Raw genomic sequence first — 18,275 nt, 5'->3', positions numbered from 1 at the left:
TTTTGGTACCGTGACAACACTAATCTGGAGGGGGTTCATCTGCAAAAACTAATGAAAAACTAAACAACGATATTCGGTACTTGGTATTCGGCCAAGCGTTTAATATTATTCGGCTTCGGCTTCGGCCACAAATTTTCATTTCGGTGCATCCCTAGAATTTAAAGCTCATTGCACTTAATACAATCTAGTTTTTTAGCTTTGTTTGGTATCTAGTGTCACCAAAATTCTGAGCTGTTGTCTCGGAGGGCTAACTTGGCTTTTAAAATATATTGTGTGAATGTAGCTTTAATGCTGAACGTCCCGCCGATACACGTTCAGAAATCTGGCAGTTCAGTAAAGTGCTGCTTGATTGTCTATATGAAAACAAAAATGAGTCTGATAGAGTCCTCGATCTTGTACCATCGTGTGAAGTCAACAGCACTTGTGACAATTTCTAGAACTATTGTGATAATATATTTTCCTTCTCCATACTGATTCCCATGCCTACACTTGTGTATTAGCCTATGGACAAATGCATACAGAGAATAAATGCCATACAACTTTCTTTTATGCATTGTAAAATATTGCCTAATTGCTGATGTTTTGCGAATGGCTAACGTTACGCTATTTACTGGAATTCTTCTTAACCACCGTAAAACAGTAGTTGCCAGTGACTGTACACTGCAACTTGCTGTAAAGGCTACTGTTTAAGAGGAAACAAACTACTTTAGTTTAGTTTATTAATAAATTACGAGGTGTTAGATCGGTGCTAAGACTTGCATACTGACGATAACCTGATCCAGCATTTTAGGCAGTATCGGAGGCATTTCCGATACTGGTAAAGGTATCGGAACAACTAATGATTTAAAAATGCTAAACCAACATTTGTGGCTGTGAGGGAAAGTAAGACATAAGGTCAGTGATAAAACAGTTATAGGAGCAAGTGATGGAATATTTTACACAATCCAATCAACACATTTTGTTCAACATTTTTATTATTCTTGGTTTGATAGAATTTTTGGTTGAAGTTTGGTCTAAATTAGAGTAAGCAGACCTGGTAATTTGGTCTATACTTTTGGATCAGATATAAAGTAAGGGGAGGTTGCATTACAAAAATATGCTGTACTTAAGAAGCATTGATTGTGTAGTTTTACTGTAGGGCAATAACAAGTTTATTTTTAACTTATTACTAAATATCTTGGTGACAAGTCTGTATAAAAAGAAATTTGAGGGATCCTTTTAAAAATGTTAGTGTATGTTGGGTGTTTATATGTACAAATAAATATAAACAGATATTTTGTTAGCAGATTTTTGTAACTATCAAATAATAATTGTTATCTGCCTCAAAAATCTATTATCAGGCAGACACTAAATATTTTTATTTTTGGCACTCAAATCTTAAAATATTTGTTGACCCAAATTGAATGCCTTAACTGTAATAGTTGACAATGGGGGTAGACGGCAAAATCAGTAAACTAGTAGCATAAAATTGGCAGCTTTTGTCCCAGACTATTGGTCTCAGCTTTTCCAAAACACCATACATATAGGAGAGACTACAACACAATATGGCACCCGTTTTGGAAGCAGGAGGTCAGGGTCTTGGTGGCACGAGGGGGCGACGATGAAAAAGAACATTTGGGTCACTGGGCAATTACCAACACTCTCCATCACAATAAATGGACCCGCACATACTTCCCCCTCAATTAATGCATTAGAGGGGTCGGAGGTTATGTAAGCACCATCCTCTCTGCCAGAACTGGGTGGAGTGTCGTAATCCAGGAAGTGCGGTGCTCAAAGCCGATTGGTTGTGTGTGAATGTTTATCTTATATGTCAAAAGAGAGCCGGAGGAGGACGGGGGCAAGGAAAGTGCTGTGCTGGGTGGGTTTTGGTGGTTGTAGTGGTCTTATTGAAAACTTTATATGCTGCAGCTTGGCCAGAAATTTACATCATTCTTTACATTTTGCTCTAAATATAGATGAAGGCACAAGTTCTGACTGGATGAAGTAGCCTTGACACACGGCCAGTTGACACAACCTCCCACTGAGACAAACTTTAAAAGCTTCCCCAGTATTTGTACAGTATAATATGGTATAAAAACTTCTTTTTCATGGTAAATCACTCAAACTTTACTTTGACCATTTCTACAAGCAGAAAAATCGGGGGATGTTTTACATGTCTGACCTGTACATCCAGTAATAATCCCACATGCTTAACTGAAAATTGTAAGTAACTGAAGTTGTGTTTGGATAGAGGCCCACAACAGGAGGAAGGCACCACAACTCACGCACCGCACCACATACAGAAGCTCTCATTGTTTATTTATTCAAATACTGCCATGAATGGTGTATTATGCTGGCTTTCATCTGTCAGGTAAAGGTGTAGCACTCTTCCTCTCTGCCTTTCAGTCCCTCTGTGTTTCTATTAGGGGGGTTGAAAGCGAGCGCTCTGTCAGTCGTTGCACCTCGGGCCAAATTCCACATTCATGCCGAACACACACACAAGCTCACACACCTTACTTGTTAAAGCTTTCTAGGAAATGTGAGTTGACCTCTTCTTTCCTCACTACACCACCCTGTAAAGACACAAAGAGAAGTCAAGCCTGTGGTAATGTGTGTAGTAAAAAGTTCGCAAGGTATGTGGTCACCCGTATTTCTGTCAGCTTCATTAAGTGGCGAATTCAAATAATTATTGTGACAGATTTAAATTTGTTGCTTGTCGTGGAGCATCACAGCTGAATTTGACTTACTGATACTGGCTTTTTAGCAATGATGATTAATAAAACCCTAATTGAAAAATGTAAATCGGCATCTTTATTGTGACTCATTTAGAGTTGGTTCACGAAATTTTTTGGGTGACAGTGTTTCCTCTTGCAAAGGCCAGGCTATGTTTGAACTGACTCACTTGTTCATATGTTACCTATTCTTTCTTTTTTTTTATGATGAAACTTTTGTTATTGCCTTTTCAACACTTGAAAAAATGCTTACAGTTGCATAATTCACAGAGGACAAGCACGAGACACACAAATCAGTTGTCGTGTTAGTCATCTCTATCTATCACTTACAGATAGGGACCCCAGATATTTCTGAAAACCTTTAAACTGTTAACTCTGTGGATAAGCTGCTCAAAGGAAGCAATCCTAGCCAGCTCATCTCCCCATTCTTTGAAGCTAGTTTTCTCTTTTGACGTCCAATGTCAGCGTTATCCTGCATCCTGGTATGAGAGCTAGTTTCATCCAAGAACACACTTATGAGGAAATGTTAGCTTCTAAACACTCATTCACCAGAAAAAACATTGGCATTGAACATTTCTGCAAACCAGGGATATATTGTATTTGTATGTAATTACGTAGCAGATATGTTGAAACTTTACGTTTCAACAATGCTACTGATAATGTGCTGTTAGGTTTAGGCACAAAAACCAGTTGGTTATGGTTATGAAAAAATCATGTTTTATTTGTCTTTTCAAAACCTTTACAGTTTCTTTTTTTTAGTTAAAAGTAATGTTGTAATTTTGCAACTATGAGCTCTACAGAGTCAAAATACCCTGTTTGGGTGGCACAATCTCAGCAGGAAATCAGCAATGTCTTGGTAAAAAGCAGTCGCTTTTTGTGGCGCTATCTCCACTGATGGGTCGTAACAGAACACCCACAATGGAAGTCTAAGAAGCTGATGGAAAAACAAGAGATTGCTGAAAAACACACACATTTGGAGCCTAAAAACTTATTAAAAAAAGGCAACAGATTGTTACAGAACACCCACATCGGGATTCTATAACGCTGAAGGAAACACAGCGACAGGTTGCTACAAAACACCCACAGTTGGACCCTAAAATGCTGATGAAAACAGATGGGTTGCTACAAAATACCTATGTTTGGAGCCTAAAATGCCAAAAACAAACCCCACACTGACGGGTCGCTACGAAACACCCACAATTGGAGCCTAAAATGCCAATTAAAACACTGACTGGTTGCTACAAAACACCCACTTTTGGCGCCTAAAATGGCAATGAAAACACTGACTGGTTGCTACAAAACACCCACTTTTGGAGCCTAAAATGCTGATGAGTACAGATGGTTTGCTATAAAATACCTATGTTTGGGCCTAAAATGTAAAAAAAAAAAAAAAAAAAAAAAAAAAATCCACACCACCTGGTCACTACAAAACACCCACAACACCCACAAAGCCAGTGGTAAAATGCCAAAAAATCAACGTTAACACACTGATGGGTTGCTACAAAATGCCCACGTTTTGAGCCCAAAAAGCCGATGAAAACAAAGCAATGACTCGCTTAAACACAGCCTGTTTTATTGTCTGTTGGTCTCAAACAGTAGTCTGCGGTAGTCTGCAGCTTGGCAGGTGTCTCGCTTAGGTGTCACGCCATCCACCACTCCCTCCACCTCTTGATGACAACCTCAGCTCATATATAATGTCACTGTAGAAACATACATATAAATATTATATTTATGAGACATGCAAATGTAATGTGTCGTGGTTTACATAAACTCAGAATGCCAAGATTTACATCTGGTGACTGAGCTGCTCAGTGAGCTCTGTTTCCAGTATGTTGTTAAAACATTTGACAATAAGTGATCCGAAGCCATGTCCCATTTCACATCATATAGCGTGTGGACAAATGTGCCCCTGGCGTATCATCCTCCCTAACGATAATAAACAGTCAATAGTTTACTCTGTGGTGGGCAAATTAAGATTTCAGACAGCTATGAATCATAATCCATTTTGCACCATCACTTAAAGGTGTGGTGTCACATTTTTAGCAAGAAGTAATATACGTGTCACAGACAGTGCTGTTCTTTTCCATTGTGGTACTTTTTTTGAGGAGACCACATTGTTAAAAGGGTATAATGCAGTGGTGGAGCTATTTTGGAAACAGCATTGGTCTGTCTGGTTTACTTGGCTCAGAGAGATGAGAAAGGAAGCACTGAGGGTAATTTCTCTGTCCTCCTAGAGAAGCTGACCATCCCTTATCGTGGCTGCCATGAAGATACTTATTCAGTGAAACACCTGCCTATTTATGAGACTTTTTAAAGGACTTACTCTTCATCACCTCCCACCAGACCCTAGAAAAAGACGTTCATGTCTTTGACTGTAACCTGATCCATAGGTATTGCAGTCCTTCTAACTGCCAGCTGTGGCCACCAGTGTGTAAACTGTCCTCACACAGCTTTAACCTGGGAACTGAAAGAGTCCTGAATTTCTCATATGACAGGTCTAGTTTATTCATGTGTGCTCTCTAGAGTTGTACTTGCTGCAAACATCTTGCTAGTATACTCAAACCAAGTAGCATAATGAAGGGAATTTAAGTTTCAAACAGACCACTGGGTTGTCCTGTTTTCAGTGGACCTTAAAAAATACTATCAGCTGTAGTTCTATCAGTCAAATCTTGTTGCGCAAACAGAGTATACTTGATCGAAAAGTAAAGTTAACATAGTTCATGAAAGCATGCCGCAAGCTGATACTGACACTGAAATTGTAATAAAGGGAGCAGGGTTGCACTCCATCACCACCAGTCAATCATTCACCAATAATACCAGTTAAAACCCTCCCTTAAGCACTCTTTACATTTCCGCGTATGAGTGTGTGTGCATGCATGTGTGTTTACAAGGGTAGTTGAGGCCATGTTATATTAAGTTTTAAGGGAGTGTGTGTGAGGAGGGGGGTTGCACACACAGGGACAGAGTCTCTTTCTCAGTGGCGAGACTTTGAAGTCGGGGCAGTTCTCTCTTTGAGGTGGTCTATCCCCCGTTCTCAACAGCGTTAATCATGCGTGAAGAGAACATGCTCGCTCTGTGGTCGGCCGGGCATCACTACTGATGGCTTCCCTCAGTCTCCGTGTGGGATGGAGGGGCTGGGCTCAAGGGGGGTGGCAGACCTGATTAACATGGCCAAGGGCTAACGCACTAAAAAGAAAGCGCAACAAATAAATATACGGGGTCAACTCGTTCAGCCGTAGCTACAAAGGTAGAAGGGTTCAAGGCGATTGAATAAAAAAAAAAAACAAGATTTTTTTTTCTTTACTAGCCAGAGAGGAACTCTGCAGCAGATCACTTCTAGGGATAGTAAAATCATGCAAAGTAGTTCACGATATGGCCGAGAGTGTGTGGACACATACACTGTGCTTTTGTGTGCCTTTGGTGAAGGACTGGTTTCATGGTTTTGGCTCAAACCCAGAGTTCCAATCAAGGGAAGTCATATATCCGCAGAATACTGTGGCCCCACATTACACTTATGTCTTTTCCATTTACACATATTCATTTTGCATATCAAATAGTGTGAATGCATCCAAGCAGCATTCAGGACTGATTGAAATCCAATTTTGTATGGATACAAAACACTTGTAATAACGAAAGTAAAAACAGGGCCTTGAAGTATCTTGAATCCAGATGAATTTTTGATGATATTTGCACTTTAATTTAGGCTGGTGACAGTGCACCTGAAGCAGTTGGGTAACTGCCATAAATGCCATAAAAGCAATAACTTACTTTGTAGATAGTTGTTAGCTAAGATAAACCTCTATTGTGGTAACTAAAACTCTAACACAAAAACAAAGATAACTCACATATAGACTACAAGTAGACCTGGGTATCAGTACTTGATACCTTTTAAGGTATCAACCAATGTAACCTATTACCAAGTATGGGGCTGGGTATTGTTTGAAAAAAATATGACTACCCAAACCACCCTTAAAGTGGTACAAATACCAATAGAGTATTTTATTGATAGCCATAATGGTAATGGAGTGGCATGACATACTTTTGAACATTTTGTTGGTGTCTCTGCACACTGAACTCCCAACTCCATCAAATACACCGTGCTCAACTTCACCACACCACAGACTGTAAGGGTTGTAGCCGCTGCTGCAGGAGTGTGACAGGCCTAACTGTTAACATCACATGACTAATGTTACGAAACTGTTATTAATGGGTTTAACGAAAGAGTTGGCGCAAAAAGGAACAAATGCAGGTATCTTTGGTGCAGGGTTATGTCAGTATTAGAGATATATGTTAAGGTATCGTCACCGATGCCTAGCCCTGACCAGGTAGTATAGAAAGGTCTGCGGTCAAAAGGTACCTGCATTCAATACTTTGTGCGCCACGTGTCTGTTCCTGGACCGGATTGGAAAACTTTCTGTTGCTGCCATCTCTGGAAACTGCTCTCTTACTGGCGAATAGTCATTTCAAGGTCTGCCCGATTAGCATGAGCTGACTCAGAAGCAGCAGCTCACAACCAACACCAGGCCGTTAAATGGTCCCAACAAACTCACACTAACACTGAAACGGCTCGACTTTGTTAATAAAAACATTAATAACCACTAGGTAAAGTTAGCCATGCGTTGCTAACAGGTAGCCCCGTTACTTAGTGTGTGTGCAGCTGGGCGAACTCTCCCAAATGTCCCCATGGCAGCAGCAACAGCTAATGTGGTGTGGTAAAAGTCGAACGCAATGTATTTGACGGAGTGACTCTATTCACACATTACCCATATCAAATAATGTATTTGATTGGTATCAGTCTCACTTTAAGGGTACTGGTTTTGATACTCTAGAGACAGTAATTGAATTTCAATCTGTCTTGAATGCTTCTTGGACACGTTTACACTTTGGATTTTATGATAGCATCAAGCTTTCCAGTCTGTCCAAAGCACGTGAGTGGCCCAGTGTAAATGGGATATTTTAGACAACAATGTGCTTCCAACTTTGTGGCAACAATGTGGGGAAGGCCATGTCCTGTTTTAGCACAAGTGTTCAAAGCATAGCCATAAAGTTATAGTTTTTCAAGGTGTTGAAGAACTTTACTGGCTTGCAAAGTGCCTCGACCTTTATTCAATCCAGTTCCTTTGGGAGCGCTTTTATTGCCAGGGTCTTGTGGAAAGATTTCCCGAAAGACTGGAGGCTGTTGTAGCAGCATATTAATGCCCATGGTTTTGGAATAAGACGTTCAACAACCACATGAGAACTATTTATGGGTGCCTACATACTTTGTTTCAGTGTCCACATACCTTTCTCCTGCATACATTTATTAAACTGGGTCGTATTAATAATTTTATTGGGAGAAAGACTGTTGGACAGATCAGGAAAGAAGTGCAAGAGATTGCAAGGCTTAAGGCAAGGATAGCAGAGGGAAAAAGCAAGAGAGAGGAAATGGGGGTGGAGGGGAGGACTTTTAGCAGGGGGAGGCACAGACAGTTGAGTCATATTTCAGGCCTGATTGGAACTGACAAAGTGTTATTGGAGGACTCAGTCCCCACAGCATTGTTTGCTTTAGAAAGTCAGGGCCAGATTTATTATGACTGAAAAACATTAGAGAGATCGGAAGTGGGGACAGCGCAGGGAGCACGGCATGTCTGTCTGCACACAGAAAAAAGGAACTTTAGAGGGCTCGTATGGAGATGTATTAGGCCAGATCTGACATTTTATGCCGTTCATAAAAAAGATTTAAAAGTCTGGTGTTGAAAACGCTAATGCAGTCAAAGGAATGACAGAATATTACCAATATAAACCTGTCAGTGCCCACAGTCTGTGGTTCTCCATTAGTTCACTCATGGAGACAAATGGCTGCCATTTGCCACGTTTAGTGTTATGGCCGTTGGGGTTGAGGGGCTGAGGAGACAGATAAGCGTATACATCTCATGAGTATATACTCTTTTTATCTCTGCACAAAGCCCATGGTGCTTCTGTACCATCCGAATCAAGACAGCAATAGAGTCTAGCAAACCTCAGCAGGACAAAGTGTGGAGCTACCATGCCTGGTGCTGGCCTGGCTTTTGGGAGCAAAAACTGCTCAGTGTCTTACATAAGGACCCTTAGACAAAAAGCCAAAAAGGAATCTGTAATTGAACCACCAACCCTGTCTTCTTCATCATTAGCTGTCGTCAAGGAACCTTGAGCAAGGCACTAAAAGGTCAGATGGATACAGTATGGAAGTTCTAAGGCCACAAATAACTGATTGTAGGGAGTATTTAGAAATGTTTAATGATTTAAAAAGTGTCGCAACAGTTTGTTGTGAAGAGAGTCTGTGAAAAAAGTCACGAAATTACTAGGGATGCACCAAATTGAAAATTTGTGGCCGAAGCCGAATAATATTAAACGCTTGGCCGAATACCGAATATTGTTGTTTAGTTTTTCATTAGTTTTTGCAGATGAACCCCCTCCAGATTAGTGTTGTCACGGTACCAAAATTGGATCCCACTGTACGATACCAATGAAACTATCATGGTTCTGAGTAGTATCACGATACCACAGCGAAAATGACGCAAATGTTCCTTTTGTTATTTATAAAAAGATAAATCACTTTTTTATTATAGGCTACATCAATGATATTTCAATGGAATAAATTACTTATTGACTTATTCATACTTCAAAAACAGCATCAATAAGTGATTAACATAGGGGGGATCAAAATAAAATACATAAATAAAATAAGAATCAACCAGCCACCCTCCTCCCCTGACAAGTCCCTTCATAAGTAAAGAACAGTCCCTNATGATTTAAGCCTATTTTGCTCGCTCAAAACTATTTTTAGTCCCAAATGCGAGTGAGGGACGGATCGCCACACTGCCGACATTTTCCTCGGCCCGTCACGGCACGCTGTTTGATTGCGTTATCAAAACATGCCGCTATTATTCGGTCTTGCTTTTAACTTACTCCACCGAATACCGAATGTGTGTTTTTTTTTGCAATATTTGGCCGATAATATTCTGTTACCAAATATTCGGTGCATCCCTAGAAATTACTTTCTTAAAGAATGACTTGACAATCATGAAAGATATCCTCTACCTTACTTCTACTGTTGGAATTCATTTCCAACTTGACTGAGCCACGCTGAACATCACTCAGCCTAGCTTAAAACTTAACGAGATGTCCTCTAGCCAAGTGGTTAAAGAGACAGCCCAAATTTTAAAAACGTATCTTTTCCTTCATACCTGTTGCGCTATTTATCAGTCTGAATAGTTTTGTGTGTGAGTTGCTGAATGTTGGAGATATCAGCTGTAGAGATGTCTGCCTTCTTTCCAGTATAATGGAACTAGATGGCACTCAGCTTGTGGTGCTCAAAGCGCCAAAAAATATATTTGGAAAAACTCAACAGCAATGTCTCTTTCTAGAAATCATGACCTGGTTACTCAAGATAATCCACAGACCTTGTTGTGAGCAGTTTCATGAAGGAAGTACTTTCTTTCTACCAAACCACACCCACCAACTGTATCACCATGCCAAAGGAAGCATCCACAGATAGGTCACTTAGCGCCACTGAGCAAGCTAACGTTACAGCTCAGCTGAGAACACCATTAATGCTTGCAAACAAGAGGCTATCGTTCATGAGTAGATGCACCCTTCCTTCTGCGTGGTGAACCGTTTGGCGGGTGTAGTCTGGTAGAAAGAAAATAGTTCCTTCATGAAACTGCTCACAACAAGGTCTGTGGATTATCTTGAGTAACCAGGTCATGATTTCTCACACAAAAACAGTCTTGACCTATAAATAGCTCAACAGGTAAGAGGGAGGATATGTATTTTTTAATTTTGGGTTGAACTTCTTTAAGATGCATACCATATAACCACAATTTCCCCCTTTGATTCTGACAAGGAGCCTTGGTTACCCCTTTCCATCTCTCCCTGTATTTCCTGTCTGTATTTCTACTGTTACAATGGCAAATGTTAAAAATAATCCTAAAAACAAACTCCTTAAAACCCCTCAATACGAACCTTGCTTAAAACTTTACTTCATGGCTAACTCGAATTGTAGAAACAAATGAAAATATAAGAGATATAGATACAGTATGCAAGGTTGTAGCTCAGGAGGTATTGCAGGGTTGGTGGTTTGTTCCCTGGCTCCTCTTTTTGAAGTGTCCTTGGGCAAGATGCAGAACCTTATATTGCTCCCGACAGACATGCCAGCACCTCGCCAGGCATGACAGGAAGGAGACGGTGGGAAAGTGCTACACAAGTGCACTCCATTTACCATTTATATATATGCAAAATATATACAGGTTTACAATAAAGTGTGTAGAGTAACCGTGAAATTAGGTCAACAAAGACACATGTCCATGTTCATACCCCAAGAAAATATTTTGTGGTTAAGTTGAACTGACCCTTTAACGACGAAATATTTAACTTTAACAACAGTAATAAGAGATATTTAAGTTATTGCTGCTTGAATAGCAAAGCATTGGTTTCCCCAGGAAGGCTGCCCAGTTGTGTTGATGATGTCCTGTATATACAGACCTGTCATGAATACGAGGCTGTTGCTGGAAAAGTACATGTTGCCCGCTCAACTTTCCCTGTATAAATAAAGCTCTGAATAAAAAGTTAACACAGGCACAAAAACAATGGCTGCCAGAGCAGGGCGCTCTCATCCTGGCCAGCGCTCACACATGTTTTGATAGTTAATGGACAGTGTGGAGAGGCTAAGCTCACTGTATTTGAGTAACCTCCGCCTGACCCACTACCCGCCTCTCCCCTCCTCTCACACCGGGACAGTGAGCGACAGCAAAAAACAGGGAGGAGAGAGAGAGGGAAAGAGGGAGGCGGCAGGGCCACGGCAGTGCATTCGGGGCCTAAATGAATGAAGGCTCTGGCTGGTCGTTGCCTGTGTTGTGTTTGGCTTGGCAGGGTCTGTCCACACAGTGCCGTGGCACAGACGGCCAAAATCAGCTGACTGCTACAGAGTGTTCGTTTGATGCTTGAATGTTCTGTTCTGTTAGTTCAGCGGAGTTAATAATTTGAAAAACAGAAGCTGAAGAGAAAAGTGCAATAGTTAAACAATATTATGCAATAATATGTCTGATGTATTACAGTATTTTTGAGTCTGATTTCATAAAAATAATAAATAAATACATTGCAGCTGAAACAATTAGTTGGTTGATTGTCTGGAAACAAATCAACCATTGTTTTAACAACCGATTAATCATTTGAATCATATTTCGCAAATAGAGATGTACTGATTGTTGGTTGGCTGGTGACTGGAATTGGACGATTTCGGCTTGACCAGCTGGTCAGTCTCCGATATATCTGACCCTGTGCTGAACAATTTAATATACATGTACCACATAATGGTTCTCATTGCATGCAGGGTTTACATTAACTGGTGTATGCAGGCTTTTTGCTGATGTCATGTGTAGTTGTCTGGCAGATGAAAATATCAACGGCCAAAATAGTGGGGAATATGCCAAATAGATTACTAACCCTAACCCCAATTAAAATGCCTAATATTGTGGGATCTAAGAGATATGTTGCCAAGACAACTTAAATTTAAACGTGTATAATGCAGACCACATTTTGGGATATAATTTACGGACGTATCTATTTATGCACAGAAGCTGTACAGAGTGCGTCCCTGCCTCTACAGGACATACGCCACATCCACAACAGTCACGGTCTTTCTCTTTGTGTTCTTGGTTTAGTTAGGTGGCGGCATCACAACTTAAGTTCTCCAGGAAGACATTCAACACACCATACGTCTCCTCGTTGAACAGTTCGGAAATACGCTTCACTCCACCATGGCAAGCCAGATGGTGGATAGTGGGCATAGTGATTTATGGTGATACCTGCCGCGCTGAGTTCATTTCCTCCTCTGCTTTTGCTACTTAACCTGTGATAAGTCACTCTGTTTTTGTTAAGCATATTTTCAAGTTATTTAATTTGAAGTGTTTTATTGCCTTTCATATGGCTATGTAAAACATATGTCCGGTAGTTGATCTATTTGACCTGAATTCTGGAATGTAAATGGCCATACTGGTTGTCAAAAACAAGTCTAGCGTAAACGCTGGTTGCGTGCGCAGCGACACGGACATTAATCGACTATTGTCACAGCCTTTGCAAAATGTTCTCATATCCAGGTTGTCTGATGCCAACGCTTTGTCGCACCTCCTTGTTTACGACTTAGCAGCCCCTCTTAGTGACTTTATTTCTAAGAAGCGTCTAGCAACAAATTAAGGGACTTTTTGAGAACATCGGGAGAAATTGTAATTCATTTCTCTTCGTGAACATACTAGCAGACTAGGATACACCACCCAAATCACGGTTTAGAAAGAAAATTGGAATCAGCCAAAATGGCAGGATGGACTTTTAAAAAATCTGAAATTTGATTCAGCCATGAAAATTTGCAGTTGGTGCATCTTTATTTTGCAAAGATACCAAACTTTTCTTTGTCTTTTGTGGTGGCAAATTGAATAGTTTCGGGTTTGGACTGTTGGTCAGACTAAAGAGGGCATTTGAAGATGTAATCTTGAACTTTAGAAATTTATGATGGACATTTTTCACAATTTTCATTTATTTTTACTAACTAAAGTGTAAGCTGGAAAATAATATAAAAATAAAAGTTAGTTGCATTCTTAAAATTCATGACATTTAAGGAAAATATTTCAAATGTTATCCAGCACTTGCAACATCAGAGTCTTGATAGAGGTTTGTTATTTGCAAAGCATCATTCAGTCCGTCTAACACATCTAGCACTGATAGAGGCGTCGTCAGTCAACTGCAGCTTGAGCTGAAAAGCAAAAAATGGAAACAATCGATAAAGTGAAGATTGAAAGATGCAGATAAAGTGACGACAGAATGGAGAGGTTGATTAAAGAGAGAGAGTACGCAGAGATGTGGAGATCAAGCATGGGAGGGAAAGAGTTAGCGAAAGGGAGAGAAAGGGAAACAGCCTGGCAGATGTGAGCCATCTTGGCTGTGGCACAGTGCAAAGCTCTTTTGCAGGAGAGAAATCCAGCGGGTCCTGAGCAGGTGGTGAGAGTGCCAAGAACTGAGCTGCCTGACAGATGACAGAGAGAGAAAATGAGGAAGGCAGCGAGGTGAGGTGAGGAGAAAGAGAGAAAAGACAGCAGGGTTTCTCAAATTCTTTTAGGTTACAGACCCACAAATAGACCTGCACGGACGCCAACTTGATACGATTTAGCTGTTTCTTGCCAAGTTCATATTTTGAATAAATGACCTGCTAACATAATTATTCTTATTTGGGTAATTTGTCAATCTTTATTAATCAGTCATCGAATCATTATCTGACCCTCCTGTTTGTAGACTCCACCTCTCTGCAGGAGAGGGTTCAACCAAAGTGCCACCAGTTCATAACATAACAGTCACTTTCAGCCCTCCCAAAGGAATCTGGTCATATCCGTGCACCCTCCCATCCTCCCCCCGGGTCCCTCTGAGCAACAGCGAGGGTGGGGACTGGTTTTTGGGGAGATAAGTTCACGGTCTGATCCCGCGTGAGGGTTCCCTGGCCGGGTCACAGAGTCGTGCCGGGGTCGGCGTGGATGTGCTGATCTGGGAGCGATTAGCCTAATACGATTAGTTGTGATATGACACGCTAGCAGAGCCAGGTGTTAGCTGGGGAGCCATAACTGTCGGCTATAGGGGATCGTGGCCTGATGCGCTTTTAAGGACACGAGTAGAGACTGGAGTTTAGGGGTTATAGAGTCTGTGTTTTCAAACTGGAAGCAGGGATTGGTCCCATGCCAGGCAGACAGTGAAGTAGGCCAGGTGCACAAGGACCCTCGTCCAGGTAACAAAGGTTACGCTAAAGGTTTATCTTATTTATTACAACAACTTTTGTTGCTCTGAGAGGAGCCAAGAGTCAGTTTGGCTTGTGTAGGTTTAGAAAACTCTGTATGACACTGTACCAACCCAAATTGTACAACATAAGAACAACTTCTTATTAGGAAAGTCTTATGTAGCTGGTCCTCAACCTTTTTGGAGTTGTGACTCTAATTGTGAAGTAGTATATACTCAGAAACTCTCGTCACAAGTTGTATGTGTCTGAGTCATTTGCAAGTCAAACAATGAAACAGAGAACAAAAACCTTTGCAGACCTTTGCAAAAAATGAAAAATTATAAATTAACGTAATCCAGGATTTTCTAGAATTCCCCAATACTGACGTTCTTGACTAGCTTTAGGGTTGGCTAGGGTTAAAGGCTTGAAGAAGTCATACTGTCGGGTATAAGAATAATAATTTACAAGAATGAAAAGATTACAGAAAAATAATCAAATAAAAGTATAGTTGTGTATCGTAAACAAATTGTTCAACGTCTTCATCTCTTTCATTGTCAATCCCAATGTAACCCCTCAGAGTTATCGTCCTATCCCTTGGAATGTCCTGACTCAAAGGCAACATCCACACTAATATGTTTTCATTTTAAAATGCCTAACCTTTGCTCCATTTACACCTGGCGTCCATAGCACTTAAGCGTTTTGGAACCCCTAAAATAGTGACCTTTAAAGACGCTGCTGACACCATGTTAGTTCAAAAAATTCGGGGTTGCATTTTAGTCAGGACGACCAGAAAAACTCTCCTGGTACTACCCTAATATGTTGCCGTATTTGCTTTATGACGACTCCCAAACTACTTTGACAGCCTTATACTCATGTTTTACTTTCAGCAACATTTCTACCTTGTCATTGGTCCAAGCAAAGATATCTCTGGTCTTACTTTTTACGGAGCTAAACAACCAACTGTAGAGTCGATAAACACTAGCATGCGCATGCACAGTGTACGTCAACAGTCATTTTTTTATGGGTTTTCAGAAGTGTAAGTACCACAGATTAATTTTGAGATGGTGCTACAACGTTTGTTTTTTTAAAACAGTGTCTTAAGCGTATTTTATTTTATGTAATGTGACTTTAGGTTTGGTAATACTTTGATTTGTAACCAGGAAACTGTTGTGTGTTTTTGGTGCTGTAGAGAAAGTTTCTGAAATGCTTCTCTAAAGAACAATAGACAGTGCTGGAATGTGTTTCCACGCAATTATAAAGAAGCTTTGCTGTTGTCTTGTGTATACTAATGTATACTTTGATCAAAAGACATAAGGGACACTTTATATTGTGTTGTTATTTCAAAAGCACATATCCAATGCCATCCATAATCCATGTATTACGGGGCAGCTGACATTTAGATGAACTGCCCCTTTAACAATTCAGACGCTACTTTGAGTCATAACATAACCCTAATTTTTCATCAGGTGAGTTATGCGTTTGAAATAGAAACGAGACAAGCAGTGAAGTTTTTGCTGTTTAATCAAACAAAAGAAAAACACTGAAAAACTCACCAAAAGCAGAGAAAGATGGTGAGAGAGAGGCAGAGACAGGGAGCAGATGAGGACTGATTGTTTGACCTCTGACCTGGGCGTGGGTCCAGGCTGGCCCAGACGGGCAAACAGACGCTGTTGGTTCTGGCCGTGGACACCGGCTGTGATATATGTTTTCCTGGAACCAGAGAGTAGGAAGTCGGGGCTTTTAAAATATAGCGGATATCATTTATTTTTAATATATGGGAGTTTGGAGTGTCTGCACGAACTGCACTCAAAGACTTCTCCACCAAAATGCTTAGCGCTGGACACTGCACTTATAAGGCTATAAGTTAAGTCAATAACAGCTGGGGACTGCTGTCTCAAATCCTATTTTTAATTTAAACCCCTGATCTCATATACGAACACTGAGTGTGTGTGCGTGTGTGTGGAAAAGGGAACAGTAAAGCACAACGAAGCACTGAGGGCCATGTCAGTCAGGTGGTGCAGGTGTGGTATCTGTGTCTGTCCGTCCTCTCCAGTCATCAGCACATAAAGAATTGAGCTTTGTGCCACACACACTCATGTTACCTCAACTTTACCCTGTGGAGGAACCAGCCAGAGTGAGGGACATGGGTTTGTTACCTGCAAAGGACTGTGGGAATGACCCAGAAGAGTTGTGGGTCAGCACCCAGTCACACTTCTTCTCTCTGGAGTTACTACTTTTAATATTCTGTCACTTGTGTTTCCTTCCAAATCTTTTGCATGTTTTACTCACATTTCTGTAAAAAAAAAAATCAAAGTACAACTCATATTAATGAGTATTTCAATAAGCAGAAGGATAGGCAAAGTTGTGACAAGATTACATAATTAATCAACCACAGTGGCTGCTTACATGACGTAACAGTTAATGGCTCCAAGACACAGACGCTCTGTCTACAGTGGAAGAACCAGAGGGAGGTAACTCAGTACTGTCTGTTTGAAAAATCTATTCCCAATCTGCATTTTGTTTCAGACGTAGAGCCAAGGCGAACATTTTATTCCTTTTTTTTTTTTAACCTGCCCCCTTCTTTTTTTGTTAAATTGGCGATTGAAATAACATCTCAAAATCTATATTCAGTCCAACATTGGACATGTAGTAAAGACACTACTGCCCTGTTATATACTCCACTAGTGGAACTGGATGAACATTGATGGTGGCTGCATGACTCCAGTTTTGCAAACCTGTACCCGCAAAGCTTAGTACCAGAACTTACCCAGTACCAGCAATTAACTCCAAGTCAAATCTGGACCTGCCCGACCTACTGGGGGTTGGGTACCGAACTTGGTACTTCTCAGGTACTCGTTAGTTGGTACCGTGTGCTGATTCACATCAAATCCATTGATGCGAAATGTCGGTCCTTAAGAGCACATCTGGGTGAAAAGGCAGGGTTTAGACAAGAGCTGTAATTATTACAGAGAAGGTAAAGTACTAAAGAATGTAACCGTTGGGTACCGAATTCCAGGTACCCGCAGCAGTATCAATTTAAATGTTAACGGTACCGAACCCTAATATTGTATGATACATTGGTTGGATCGGGTTGAAGCTGCTGAGTGTCCACATGGCCAGCTCGGGCATCTATGATTGTCTTTGTTCTCACTCACTGCCCACCCACAATTAGTTCATTTTTACCCGTACCCATGAATTAATATGATCATATTTTTTACCCCTTACACAACTTTTTTACGGGTTACTCAGCAGTTACCTGTGGGTACTTAACACAGTCCAACTTTTAGCATATTTTACCATGTGTATTAATAACTGAGAAATCACCGTTAAGGTGATCAAGGTTGATCACGTACATGCACTTCAAAACTACAAAAATCTCCCACAGCACCAGACCAACAATAGACTCTACTACTCTTATTTGATCTATTCGAACAAGTTCTGCCACGGATCCACAAAGTCCCCCCTGTTGGAACACCTGGCTGTTTAAGGGGGCTACTCAAGGACCTCGAGGTCCAGGGGCCGAACCTGGAGCTTCCTTAGCCCGAGCCCTGGGGCCACCCTGCCTTTTGTCCCAGGAACAGCAGCGCTGCTCGGATTCCTCGCTCCCATTCCCAGCTCCGTAAGAGAATACCCCAACTACATGAGGTCCAAAGAGTGGTCACGACATCAAGTGCATGTGAAAGCATGCATCTGTGTGTGTGTGTGTTTGTTGATCTGTGTTCTTAATTGAGTGACGGGGTGAATGTCCATGTGCTGCAGCCGACTGGAGCTGAATAGTGCACCTGCATCAT

Source organism: Epinephelus moara, chromosome 23 (genome assembly GCF_006386435.1).
Source record: "Epinephelus moara isolate mb chromosome 23, YSFRI_EMoa_1.0, whole genome shotgun sequence".
Lineage (NCBI taxonomy): Eukaryota > Metazoa > Chordata > Actinopteri > Perciformes > Serranidae > Epinephelus > Epinephelus moara.
The sequence above is the reverse complement of the archived record's forward strand: the minus strand, read 5'-3'. Positions refer to the sequence as shown.